This window comes from Rattus norvegicus, chromosome 4, assembly GCF_021556685.1.
Source record: "Rattus norvegicus strain SHRSP/BbbUtx chromosome 4, alternate assembly SHRSP_T2T, whole genome shotgun sequence".
Lineage (NCBI taxonomy): Eukaryota > Metazoa > Chordata > Mammalia > Rodentia > Muridae > Rattus > Rattus norvegicus.
The window spans coordinates 137,190,157-137,205,242 of record NC_141537.1 but is presented as its reverse complement, the minus strand read 5'-3'; positions in this window follow the sequence as shown (position 1 = coordinate 137,205,242).

Here is a 15,086-nt window from a genome sequence, read left to right as displayed (position 1 = left end):
GATAGGATAAAAATCTTAAACAATGTTTCTTAGACTTGAACCCACACCAGGATTTGTAAACAGAAACATTGGTAAATTAGGTAACATAAAAATTAAAGCCATTTTCTTTGTAAGAGGATGTCAGTGTAAGAAACAGACTTGGAAAATAATTGCAAATTATGTTAAAAAAAAGAACTAGTCTGTAGAAGTTTTATTTGTCATAATTAAATTCTATAAACTATTTTAATGTTGTTTAAGGGATGCATAGCACACAAATAATCAAAAAGAAAAGCAAATTATATGTATGTATATATGTATGTGTATATTTATACATATATGATAAATACATATTAACATATGTTCATGTACCTATATATGTGTATGTATACATATATGTGTATATGCCCATATATATCTGTATTTATATCTACATTTATATCAAATAACTATGTAATATCTGTATATAAGTTAACTAACCATAAGTGGTCAATAAAAAGAAAGAACTATTAACTAGGGAAACTAAATGAAGTTAAATCAAAGTCATAATAGATATTGAATTAATCTATTAAAATTAAGATCATAGAATTCCATAATTATAGAGAGGAAGAATATGCTATGTGATAATATTTTCCTTTTTGGGATTTGGGGATAGGAGTGAGCCAGGTTTCCATATGACTAAAAGAACTTATTCCAGTCATGTGATGATGGTATAACATGAAAATAATATAATTAAGTGTTTTGCTTAAAGCAGTAGTAGTCTGGAATTATAGGAAATAATTGCAATACTGTTGATGCAATCACATTGATGTGTATAGTTAATGAGACCTTATTAGCTCCATAGTTTGTACTGAGGCCAGTTTTCTAGCTTTAACAATGAAGGAGTTGGTTGAAGTGTATATAAGACAGTTGATTCAAAACAAATTAAAAGGAGCAATTAAAGGAAACTAAGATTGGGGTAGGCTACAGCCACTCTTCCTCATGAAAGTATATCAGATAGCAAAGTGTGAGAGGTCGCTGAGCATCGCGCCTGCAAAGTTTTACTGGATTATTCCTTTGGCAGTCAAATCTCTCTGAGCCTCATACATAGGCAGAACACTGCATTACTTCAGAAAAAAAGTTACACTTGAACTGATAAGAACAGACTGTGTACAAGTAGACACTTTTACATTCATGGGCAAGAATTCACAGCATTTCTCATAAGTTAGGAACTGAATCTAAAATGTCAGACAACCACTTCAGACAAATAAACAGAACATGGAGAAAAAGAAAAGCTTCTCTAATGCTTTTTACATCTCCCCAAGCAAGGCTTAATTTTTTCTTTAGTGGTAATTTACAAAGAATGGATCTTGTAGATGGTGGTGGCACATGCTTTTAATTGTAGCTCTTGGGAAGCAGACACAAGGGCATCTCTATGAGCATGGAAGCACTTCGATCTACAGAACAACCAGGACTACACAGAGAAATGTATTTTGGAAAAAAATAAGTGCGGGGAGGATTTTATTCAAAATATTTAAGATAGATTCTTTTATCATACTAACACATCCTGACCAAAGTCTTCCCGTCGTCCTCCACTCCTCCAAGTTTTCTCTCACCATCCCTCCCCCTCAGTATCCCCACCTCAACATTTACCTTCAGAAAGGAGCAGGCCTCTGAGACTTTCAAGACCTAACAGATCAAAAACAGTCCTATCATAACGTGATTAAGGATCACATCAGAGGAAAAATTTCTAAAGAATAAGCAAAAAAGAATCAGAGATATACTTACTTTCATTGTTAGGAGTCCTACAATTACACGAATGTTACTGTCATAACATATATGCTGAGAACTTGGTGCTCAACACGCAGGCCCTGGGGTTGCTTCTTTAGTCTCTGTGAGCCTGCATGAGCTCTGTTCTTTGGTTCAGTGAATCTGTCCTCTTGGTGTCCTCCATCCTCTCTGACTCCCTGTTTGGCATGTTTCCACCATCTCCAAGGAAAGTTATCCTAATGAAGACTTCCAATATAGACTCGCTTTTGTTAGGTCTGAGGTCAAGCAAATGATGAGGGTCATGCAGTCAAGCATGAACAGTTTATTTACCTCAGATTTCTAAGGCTAATTGATTAGGGACTGGGACACACTTGCAAGCTGGAGCTATGACACCCATTTTAAGGAAAAAAAATTAAACGCAGGAAAAACGGAGGAGTATAGGTAGGTTGACTTTACAGGGATTGGCTGTGTCTGTGTCACTAAGGAACTGACTGATCCTGGCTAACTCTTCTGGTTTACTCAGGAAGGGTATGAGGATGTCAACAAAATGTGTTGTCTCTCTCTGCATATTATTTACTTGTGGGTTACACCTTCCCCCATCTGCTCTCTTAGGATGACTGGACAAGGCTCTGACCGAAATGTATAAGTATAGCAGAACTTATAAGTATAGACTCCTTGGGAGTCATTCCAGTGATTTTTTTCTTTCCCTTCCTGTTTGGTTATACCCCAGGTCTCTGGCTATCCAGGCTCCAGTTCTTGTTTGTCAGGACAGTAAAGGGCATATACTTTCTCTTCTAGTCTGGGTCTTAAGTTAAACCAGACGTTGGTAAAGGGCACTCCCACAGATTCTAAAGTCAGTATTGCCCCCAGAGCATTCTATATAGGCAAGAAAGATAGTAGATTGAAGGTTTTATGTTCAATGTTAAGTGTCTAGGTTTCTCTTTTGGTAACCTGCACAGTACTTTCCTACATGAAAGAGACTAGTACATAGGTGATAAAGCTTCATAAGACACCTGCTTGATGTCTATACATTCAATGAACTGTGTGATTTTGTCCTTGGAAATTGGGTCCCATTGTCAGTTTTCAGAGAGTAACTCTCTGAAAAAGACAAGATTGTTCACTATATATCTATTGTTATTGTCTTTGAAGTTTCAGCTACAATAATAAGACAACAGAAGAATATCCAAGAGGATACAAATTGGAAAGGAAGAAATCAAACTGTCTTTATTTGTACATGATATGTTACTATACATGTTTACCCTAAAACTCTATCAGGGCACACCTAGAATTGATAAACACTTTCAGCAAAGTGGCTATATTCAAAGTTAACTAAAATAAATTGGTATCTACCAATAGACAATTGGCAAAGGAAGTAAAAGAAATATCAGAAAAACAACACCCCTTCACAATAGTCACAAATAATATAAAATATCTTGGGGTAACTTTGCCAAAGCAAGTGAAAGACGTGCATGACTTTAACTTCAAGCTTTTGAAGAAAGAAAGTGAAGGTATGAGAAGATAGAAAGATCTCCTGTGCTCATGGATCATTAAGGTTAACATAGTAAACATGGCCTTCTTACTAAAAGCAATCTACAGATTGAGTGCAATGTCCATCAAAATTCCAACCCAATTCTTTAAAGTCTTTGAAAGAAAAATACTTGACTTCATATGGGGATTACCCGAAAGATTCTCCATCCTACCATAAGCGCACTTGTTAAACTATGTTTATTATAGCTTTATTTATGATAGCTGGAAACCTAGATGCCCTTCAATAGAAGGATGGATAAAGAAAATGTGATATATTTACATGATGGAATGTTACTCAGCTGTTAAAAAATGATATCGTGAAATTTGCAGGCAACTGGATACAAGTAGAAAAAAATCATCTTGAATGAGTTAACCCATATTGAGAAAGATAAATATGGTATGTATTCACTTAAAAGTGTATATATTCGCTATTGATTAAATGATAATCAAGCTACTATCCACAGAGCAGGAGAATTTACATAAAAGGGAAACTTCAGTGAATGCATGCATCTCTCTGGGAAGGCAAATAGAATAGATTATCCTGGTGGACTGAGAAGAGGTAAGGGTGGGAGAGGGAGGCATCAGGTGTGTTTGGGGGAATGGAGAGAGCAGGTGGAGACTGGATCAGGGGATCAGATAGGGGAGACAGAGTGTAGGGAGAGACAGGGTACATTTGTGTGTGTTGCAGTGGGGCGTGGGAAGGTTGGAAACCTAGTGAAGCTGAATCATTCCGGAATCCATGAGGCTGGCCATAAAGAGACTACTTGTAATAAAGTACATGGAAACTGAACTGGACTTCTCTTATAGTCAGGCAAGGCTGTATTTGGTCAAGCTGTTAGTAGAAGGAATGCCGTGGAGATTCCCAAACAGCCCAGAGAAAATAATGGATCTCTATAATAGAAATGTCTCTTGATCATTAACTTCGTGAAATTATCAAATTTGCAACGTCAACAGTAGTAGTAATATACTCAATACGATTTAATCATAAATATTAGAATTTATAAATTAGGTGGATAAATGTATTTTAGCACAAATAATGAGAAAATAGCTAGTCATGAGAGAAGTACCCAGAAAATTTAGAATAAATAATACTTCACCTACCATAAAAATCCCCAATACCCAACCTCCCCCTGCAGCCCATCCAAAAAGCCACTGTCAGAAACAATAGCTTTCGAACCAAACAGCAAAACAGTTGGGCTCTTAGAAAAGAACATTGCAAAACCCAGCAAAATAAGAAAGAGGACTGCTTTATATCAGAACAAACTTATTTCATGCTTGCTGAGTGATCCTGAATTCAGTGTCCAAAAGGATAAAAATCACTCGTGGAAAAACTGATGGGAATAACATGGGATTTAAATTGTACTCATGTTACAGGCTACTATTGTGTTTCTAATGTCCCCCTGGGTGAGGTCTATTGCGGTCAGAGAAGGTAAACACTTCCCTGCTACATGGAGATGAATACCAACATATTTAGCATTTAAAGTCTTAAACCTTAAAAAAATACTTTAAGATATACCAGACAAAGCGAAAAAGTACACACAAACAGATAAAGCTACAGATGGAGTTCAGGTGTAGTTCAGTGCCATCTGCCTTGGATATTGAAGGTTCTGACCCAGACTGGGGTTGGGTGGAGCTAAATGGCAGAGCATCTTCCTAGGGCACTCAATGTCCTGGGATAGGTGCTTACTACGGCTGGAAAATATCATCCTAAGTGAGGTAACCCAATCACAGAAAAACACACATGGTAATCACTCACTGATAAGTGGCTATTAGCCCAAATGCTTGAATTATCTTAGATGCCTAGAACAAATGAAACTCAAGACGGATTATCAAAATGTGAATGCTTCACTCCTTCTTTAAAAGGGGAATAAGAATACCCTTGGCAGGGAATAGAGAGGCAAAGATTAAAACAGACACAGAAGGAACACCCATTCAGAGCCTGCCCCACATGTGGCCCACACATATACAGCCACCCAATTAGACAAGATGGATGAAGCAAAGAAGTGCAGGCCGACAGGAGCCGGATGTAGATCACTCTTGAGAGACACAGCCAGAATACAGCAAATACAGAGGCGAATGCCAGCAGCAAATCACTGAACTGAGAATAGGACCCCTGTTGAAGGAATCAGAGAAAGAACTGGAAGAGCTTGAAGGGGCTCGAGACCCCATATGTACAACAATGCCAAGCAACCAGAGCTTCCAGGGACTAAGCCACTACCTAAAGACTATACATGGACTGACCCTGGACTCTGACCTCATAGGTAGCAATGAATATCCTAGTAAGAGCACCAGTGGAAGGGGAAGCCCTGGGTCCTGCTAAGAGTGAACCCCCAGTGAACTAGACTGTTGGGGGGAGGGCGGCAATGGGGGGAGGATGGGGAGGGGAACACCCATAGGGAAGGGGAGGGGGAGGGATTAGGGGAATGTTTGCCCGGAAACCGGGAAAGGGAATAACACTCGAAATGTATATAAGAAATACTCGAGTTAATTAAAATAAAAAAAAAGAGTGAAACAGACTATCTTAGAGTTTTAGTGCTGTGAAAGGATAACATTACCAAGACAGCTTCTATAAAGAAAAACATCTGTCACTGGCTTATAGTTTCAGAGGTTTAGTCCTTTATCGTCATGGCAGGAAGCATGACAGTGTGCGGGCAGACATGGCACTGCAGGATATGAGAGCTTTCCATCTTCATCTGCAGGTAGTGGGAGAACTTGTGCTTTCCTGGGCACAGCTTGACCATTGGAGACCTCAGAACCTAACTGTCTCTAAATTGATTACACTTACTTAAAAAGGGCCATACCTCCTAATACTGTCGCTCCCTGTGGGACAAGCATTCAAACAAAAGAGTCCATGGGGGATCATAGCTATTCAAATCTTCACACAGGAAACATTCGTACAGGGCACAGAAAGATAGAATAAATCTAGAGAAAGAAAAGTCATCCTTATACCATTTCAGTGTTTCTGTAGGCTCCAAAATTTAGTAGGAAGGAAGAATAAAAACTGTTAAGTGACTACATTGATGTAAAAAAAAAGGTATTAACTGTGTATGTTGTACTTTGCTTTTTCTATTAATAATCATTTTGTTAAAAAGGAAGTTTTAATTAAAATGTAAAGCAGATCAGAGTAAAAACGTTACTGCTTTCAGAGCCAATATTTGTGTGTCATGGTTGGATTCATGTGCTGGGAAGATTCTAGCATTGGTTACTTTAGAGTCCCTGTATTTCCACAGGCTTGAAAAAGCTCATTAAAAATAAAATATTTGCAGTTTGAAAACACGAATATAGATTTTTTATATTATGTAAAAGAATAAGAATATAGGATAAATACTGCAAAAATAATTGGACATGCACACCTAAAATTGTGTTGGGTAAAAACAATAAACTAATGTTATAGAAAATTCTACTAAAACTTTAACTTACCAAGGTTTTTATCACTTTTAAAAAGTTCAGTGGAACAATAATTCTTTTATTACAGGGAAAGTACTGATGAGTATAAGTCAGAAAACCTTGGAAAAGTGCAATGCTCCCCATGAAGTCAGATCACTAAGATTCCAAACTCAGTTTCCATACTCAGTTATGAAACAGAAGTACCAAAGGACTTCATTGACTATTCAGAATTTTAGGCTTTATTCGCTCCCTGTTGCATTAGATTCTAAGGGAGTCACTGCCATCAACATATCTACTTTTTAAGTTCTCCTTGATGATCCAAAGCACTGTTAGAAATAGTAAATATTGCTCAAATGCTGAGTCAGGTTCCTTTTAAAGAACTAATTTTGGATGTTTAGAAACTTACCAATGCAGCAGACAGAGACCATTCCAGAAAGCCACTACCAATCAAGATAAAGAATTATGGAGCCCAGTCCCAATGGAGATATCTATAAACAGTCTGGTATGTAAGGCTTTATGAAAATTGAAAATGAGGGGACAGGAAAATTGGAAGAGACAGAGGAATTAGAGTGTTGTTGTGAGATTGTATCTCCTAGTAATGGCAGAAGCTACACATGAAGTCTCACCAAAAGTATTAGTAGTAGGTCTAGTAATAGGTCTTCTTTGAAGGTCTGATAAAGTTCTACGCTAAACTCATCTGGTCCTGGACTTTTTTGGTTGGGAGACTTTTAATGACTGCTTCTATTTATTTAGGGGTTATGGCACTCTTTAGTTGTAATATAAATACTCTTTAAATTATTCCACAAAAAAGAAACAGAAGGAACACTACCCAATTCATTCTACAAAACCACAATTATGCTTATACCTAAACCACACAAAGACACAAGAAAAAAATTTCAGACCAACTTCCCTTACGATTACCAATGCAAAAAATACTCAATAAAATTTTCACAAACCAATCGAAGAGCACATCCATCATGATCAAGAAGGCTTCATCCTAGGGATGCAGGAATGGTTCAATATACAGAAATCCACTATATAAACAAACACAAAGAAAAAAAACCACATGATCCTCTCATTGGATGCTGAGAAAGTATTTCACAAAATGTAGCGCCACTTCATGTAAAAGTACTGAAAAGATCAGGACTTGAAGGCCCATACTTAAATAGAGTAAAAGCAATATACAGCAAACCAGTGGCCAACATCAAACTAAATGGAGAGCAACTTTAAGGAATCACAATAAAATCAGGGACTAGACACAGCTGCACACTCTTTCCCTATATATTCAATGTAGTTCAAAGTCCTATCCAGAGCGATCAGAAAACAAAAAGAGGTCAAATAGATATATATTGGAAAAAAAGAAGTCAAAATATCACTATTTGCAGATGATATGATAGTATATTTAAGTGATCCCCAAAGTTCCACCAGAAAACTACTAAACCTGATAAACAACTTCAGCAAAATGGCTGGGCATATAATTAACTCAAACAGGTCAGTAGCCTTCCTCTACTCAAAGGATAAACAGGCTGAGCAAGAAATTAAGGAAATGATATCCTTCAAAATAGTACCAAATAACGTAAAATACCTTGGTGTGATTCTAACCAAGCAAGTGAAAGATCTGTATGACAAGAACTACAAAACTCTGAAGAAAGAAATTGAAACTCTCAGAAAAGGGAAAGACTTCTCAACTCATGGATTGGCAGGATTAATATAGTAAAAATGGCCAACTTGCCAAAAGCAATCTACATATTCAATGCACTCCCCATCAAAATTCCAACTCAATTCTTCATAGAGTTAGAAAAAGCAATTTGCACATTCATTTGGAATAACAAAAATCCCACAATAGCAAAAACTATTCTCAACAATAAAAGAACTTCTGGGGGAATCACCATCCCTGACCTCAACTCTATTACACAGCAGTAGGGATAAAAACTGTATGTTATTGGTACACAGATGGGTAAGTAGGTCAGTGGAATAGAATTCAAGACCCACAAATGAACTCACAGACTTATGGTCACTTGATCTTTGACAAAGGAGCTAAAACCATCCAGTGGAAAAAAGACAGCATTTTCAACAAATGGTGCTGGTTCAACTGCTTGTCAGCATGTAGAAGAATACAAATTGGTCCATTTTCATTGCCTTGTATAAAGCTCAAGTCTAAGTGGATCAAGGACTTCCACATAAAACCAGATACACTGAAACGAATAGAAGAGAAAGTGGCGAAGTTCCCTGAACACATGGGCACAGGAGAAAACTTCCTGAACAGAACACCAATGGTTTATGCTCTAAGATCAAGAATCCCCAAATGGTACCTTGTAAAATTGCAAAGCTTCTGTAAGGCAAAGGATGCTTTAATAGGGCAAAATGATAACCAACAGATTGAAAAAATATCTTTACCAATCCTACACCTTATAGCAGGCTAATATCTAAACAAAGAATTCAAGAAGTTAGACTCCAGAGAATCAAATCACCCTATTAAAAATATGGTACAGAGCTAATCAAAGAATTCTCAACTGAAGAATATCGAATGGTGGTAAAGCAACTAAAGAAATGTTCAACATCCTTAGTCATCAGGGAAATGCAATTCAAAACAATCCTGAGATGTCACTTCATACCAGTCAGAATGGCTAGAATCAAAAACTCAGGTGACAGGAGGTGCTGGTGAGGATGTGGAGAAAGAGGAACACTCCTCCATTGTTGGTGGGATACAATCTGGTACAACTCCTCTGGAAATTAGTCTAGAGGTTCCTCAGAAAATTGAACATAGTACTACCTGAGGACCCATCTATACCACTCCTGGGCATATACCCAAATATGCTCCAACATAAAACAAGGACACATGCTCTATTATGTTCATAGCAGCCTTATTTATAATAGTGAGGAGCTGAAAAGAACCCAGATGTCCTTCAACAGAGCAATGGATACAGAAAATGTGGTACATGTACACAATGGAGTACTACTCAGGAATTAAAAATAATGACTTCATGAAACTCATAGGCGAATGGATTGAACTAGAAATATCATCCTGAGTGAGGTAACCCAATCTCTCTCTCTCTCCCTCTCTCCCTCTCTCTCTCTCTCTCTCTCTCTCTCTCTCTCTCTCTCTCTCTCCTCTCTCCCTCCCCCTCCCTCCCTCCCTCTCTCTCTCTCTCTCTCTCTCTCTCTCTCTCTCTCTCTCACACACACACACACACACACACAAATACACACATGATATGTACTCACTGATAAGTGGATATTAGCCCAAATGCTTGTAATATTCAAGATTCAATTCACAAACAACATGAAGCTCAAGAAGAAAGACAAAAAATGTAGATGCTTCTGTACTTCTTAGAACAAGGAACAAAATAATCTCAGGAGGAAACACTGAGACAAAGTGTGGAGCAGAGCCTGAAGAAAAGACCAGTCAGCCAGTCGGAGATTGCCACACATGAGAATTTATCCCACATGCAGTCACCAAACCCAGTAACTATTTGGGATGTTAAGAGGTGCAGACTGACAGGAACCTGGTATAGCTGTCTCTTGAGAGGCTCTGCCAGAGCATGACAAATACAGAGGTGGATGCTTGCAGTCAACCGATGGACTGACAATAGGGTCCCCAATGGAGGGGTTAGAGAAAGGACTGACTTAGCTGAGGGCATTTGTAACCCCAGGGGAATAACAATATCAACCAACTAGATACCCGGAAGCTCCCAGAGACTAAACCACCAACCAAAGAGTACACATGGAGTGACCCGTGGCTTTAGCCGCATATGTAGCAAAGGATGGGACTTTATTGGGCATCAATGGGAGGAGAGGCCCTTGAACTTCTGAAGGCTTGATGACCCAGAGTAGGGGGATGTCAGAATGGGGAGGTGGGAGGGAGTCGTCGGGTATGTGAGGGATCACCCTCATGGACGCAGGGGTTGGGTGATGGTAGAAAGTAGAAAGGGGATAACATTTGAAATGCAAATAAAGAAAATGTCCAATAAATAAATAAAGCCTCACCAATATGACCTCCAAAACGTGAGCTGAAGAAGGACAAGAAGAGTAGGTCTGTCAAAGTAGCTGGAGGAAAGCCTCTGAGTTCACAGTTATAGACAATGAACTACAGGCAATGCATGGATGCTAAGAGTAAGAGTGACACACTCTACTCCAGTGGAAAGCCCACCACTTGACTTGGTTTGGTTTTCTAATACTAAAGAGTCAGCCCTGGAAATATTCAGGCAACATTGCACAGACTCAGCAGGTTATATATTATATATATATATGTATATATATATGCATGCATATATAACAACAATTAATAACAAAATATGCCATAAATTTGAAAGTGAGCCAGTAGAGATGTATGGAATGTTCTGAGGGAGGAAAAGGAAGGGGAAATTATATTATTACAATATAATTTTAAAAATCAAAGAAAAAATCTGAAAATTGCATTAAACATTCAAGATACTCATAGGTTTTTGTCCAGCAATAAGAGTATAATGTTGAATAATTAATTCAAAGTCACATTTCAAAAATTTCTAACATGCTTTTATCTATGACAACTTTATTTTTCCATACTCTGCTTCAAGGGAGACGTAATTATATCATACCATCAAATCAAGTCATAATCATAGCAATGAGTATGTTACCAAATTAATGTTTGTCCAAGAATCTTGTGTAGGGCTTGGAACAGTGTGTAGTTGTGTGCACAACAGTCAAACGAGCAACTCAAATTTAAATCTCTGTGCTGGGTTTGAGAAAGCTAAATAAAAACTATGCACTTTCTCTCACTTTTCTTTTTCCTCTCACTTGAGGATCAAGGGATATTCTAACAGTCTCCATAAATCTGAAGCAAAGCTGAGTGCCAAGGACACCGCCTGCTTATGCACATTGATCTAGCTAGAGTAGGACCTCAATGGGTGTCCTTACACAGACAAGTGGGGGAGGCTTGCCAAGGCAGTCTGCTCAAGGAGACTGTTGTGGGACTTATAGCGAGGTTTGCTGCAAACAGTTTTCCTCGCTTATATCTAGAAATGTACTAAGAGTATGGCTACATTTAACAAGCTTTTTAGTAGGAAATAAAAGAGTGTTCTGATTGCTAGGGTGATGGCCATAGTATTAGCTTAAAAACCACCAGATTGTTTATTAAGGGCACTTATGTTTTTTTTTTTTTTGATAACCATGAAAAGTTATATCCTACGTAAATATCTTCAACTCTCTGCAATTTGAGGGTTATGAGAGAATTTTATGCAATTAACTTTCAGGCAGACACAAATGTTAAGAAAAATCTATCTAATTCCCAGCAGACTCAGTACATTTATTAGAGTCATCAAAATGCAAGAAATACAAATTTAATTTTATAGGAAATCAGGCTCCCACAGAGAATATGAAAGTATATATGAATATAAATTTTGCTCCATTTCATAAATACCCACACACTTTGAACAATCAAGCATTAGTGAGAATCATGTGTTAGAGTGTATCCTTATTAGAATAAATTGCTCATTAAACAAAAATATTTAAATGTGTGCATAAAGGCTATGAGGCAATGAAAAGTGTTGTTTAATCTTTCAAATACTATGTAATGAATTTCTGTGAAGTAAAAAAAAATGAGTACATTTAAGCACAAAAGCAAAATTTTCTGTTTTGGGAGACTTTTTTTGCCTTTCTCTATAGTAATCTGTGGGAAGGAACACATGGTCTCACTCCTGTGCCCCGCACTTTATGTACCTCATCTTACCAGATGCTTTTTCAACCATAACTTAAAGAGGACATTATTGTTCCTCATTTCTCTGACATTATTTAGCTTGTCACAGGGTTGAAGATGGCATTTTATAGTTTTGTGGTGTTTTGTTAAATGTAACTCTATTTATTTACTGTCAATAACCCTCATGCACACACACACACACACACACTCACACACACACACACACACACACACACATACACACACACATGCTCACATACACAAAAAGACGCCCTTGTGTGCTTAGAAGTAAATTTCTAAGGCCCATGCTTGGAGAGCTAGTTGGCAACATTACATCTAGGTCTCCTTGGAGGAAAATAAAAACTTGGTCATACCCAAACCAGTGTTTGAATGCCAATTGTGTCTAAGAAAGTGCAAATAATTCATATTTCCATGTGTTACCTACCGTTTTTCTCTAAAAGTTTCATAAACAAAAACATTTGAAATTCAGTGAAACTCTATCAGTTGTATTTTCTATTGTTAGATATACCAGATTAGGAGAAAGCACAAGAACAATGAATATATATTTCCTTTAAAAAAGTTAAAGATTAAAAGCTACCAAGAGATGCTGCTGTCAATAGGGCCACCACACTGATGCCAGCAGACAAGATTTGTGTCAACTCTGATGCGCTACAGATGTGTCAAGGCAACAATACAGGTGTCAGAAAGATCTTATGGTGTATAGAATATAAATACTTTACTGATTTTAATTTTTAAAAATGTGTATTAGTCTTTTACCTGCCTGTGTGTAAGTCTACCATATGTGTGTCTGTGGCTGCAGAGGTGAGGAGAGATGAAATTACAGAAAGACAATTGTGATACCCAAGTGGATGCTGGACATTGGACCCAAGTTCCCTACAAGAGTCAGTATGGAATGCAGAGTATTAAAATCACAGTGTGATTTACCACCATGGAATGAATGATTAAACAGACTCAAGATAGTCAAAGATTCTAAATCAAATCTACTCAAGGGGGTTCTGTTATGAATTCTTAATTTCTTCCTCAATTATTCATCCTAAGTTCTTTAATTCTTTGTTTTCTTCACTATATTATTCCTCATAATAAATACTTACAGATAATATAATGACATCTGTATCCTCAGTGAAGAGTCTCCAAGCACATTCACACTGTGATCTGAATATGAAAACTTAATGAGAGCCTCAAACTTAGTAGGGTGTTTTTATTTGCATCAACTGTATATTGCACAAATGTCCATGAGTGTGACAATATCTTTCAGATGTGCTACTCAGAATTATCCAATGAAGCTGAGTTATTTACATACATGAGTATTATATGTATATATATATATCATATACAATATAGTATATATACATACACATGCACATGAATGAATGCATATGTATGTTTGTATATGCACATATATGTATATACATATATTCAACAATTTTTAATAGGAAAGAGATATTATAACGAATTGGCTTACAAGATTATGGATTCTAGGCAACTCTAAGATTTGCCATTAGAATGTTGATTCCAGGAGCAAGAATGAATGCCCATACAGAAACTGAGTCTCAAAAATCAGGAAAGGCAATGGTATAAATTCTCATCCCAATACATAGTCAAAGGCAAAAGACCAAAGATGGCCCAGTACAAAAACCATCAGGCCTTTCTGCTCAACTAGGATTTGAACAAGTTGTATGAAGCCTGTGAGGACCACCTAGGACTAATCAACTTCACTATGCACTTACCACTTAGACATGCAGATATCCTCTAAATATTCCACATATTCAGAATAATGTTACACAAAATATTTGGGTTTCATGGTGGCCAGTCTGACTGATGGAAAACTGATCAGTACAGAAAACATATACTCTAGTAAAGGAAGTCAGGGTGTAAGGACATTGCTTTTGGAATATATATACATACATACATACATACATACATACATACATATATATATATATATATATATATCTTGGAAAGTAAGTCTTCAGTCCTTACTAGCTTTTTTTAGAAACTTTATTCTTTTTTTAGTATTTATTTATTTATTTTTATTTGAGTGTACTGTAGCTGTCTTCAGACACACCAGAAGAGGTCATCAGATCCCATTACAGATGGTTGTGAGCCACCAAGTGGTTGCTGGGAATTGAACTCAGGACCTCTGGAAGAGCAGTCAGTGCTCTTAACCACTGAGCCATCTCTCCAGCCCCCTTACTAGCTTTAATAACATTAAGCTATCTAAACTCAAGTTTCCTAATCTCCATTAAAGCTAGCAAAACTCAGAGGACTTCAGTGAAGATTAAATAATGATACTTAGAAAGAGCCGAGTCAGACAACCTCAGCTTATCTATGCCAGTGGTTAAGGTTCTCCAGCAGACAGGTGAGAATCCCGTCTAGGGAAGTTTCAATCATTGAATTAAGCAAATGACTACCTTTCGAAACTGACAGCTTTGCTCACACATTGTCAGGCACTGAGGCTGCAACAAGATAGCTGAATTAAGATGCTTATAGAGTTTTCTGCTTCATCAATATTCTTATTTTTCATTTTGGCAATTATGAATTAGGTTGCTAAGGATGCTTGAACATAAATTTCTGCACACACATATGCTCTCCTCTCTCCAAAGTGATTGCTAATGACTGGGCGGATGGTTCCTCTGGTAAGTGAACAACTTAGAAAACTATTAAACCGTTTTCTATAGTGGTTTGTATAGTTTATGCTCTCAATAATAATATCTGAGAGTTCAAAGCACCCAGGATCTTTCATGAAGCATTT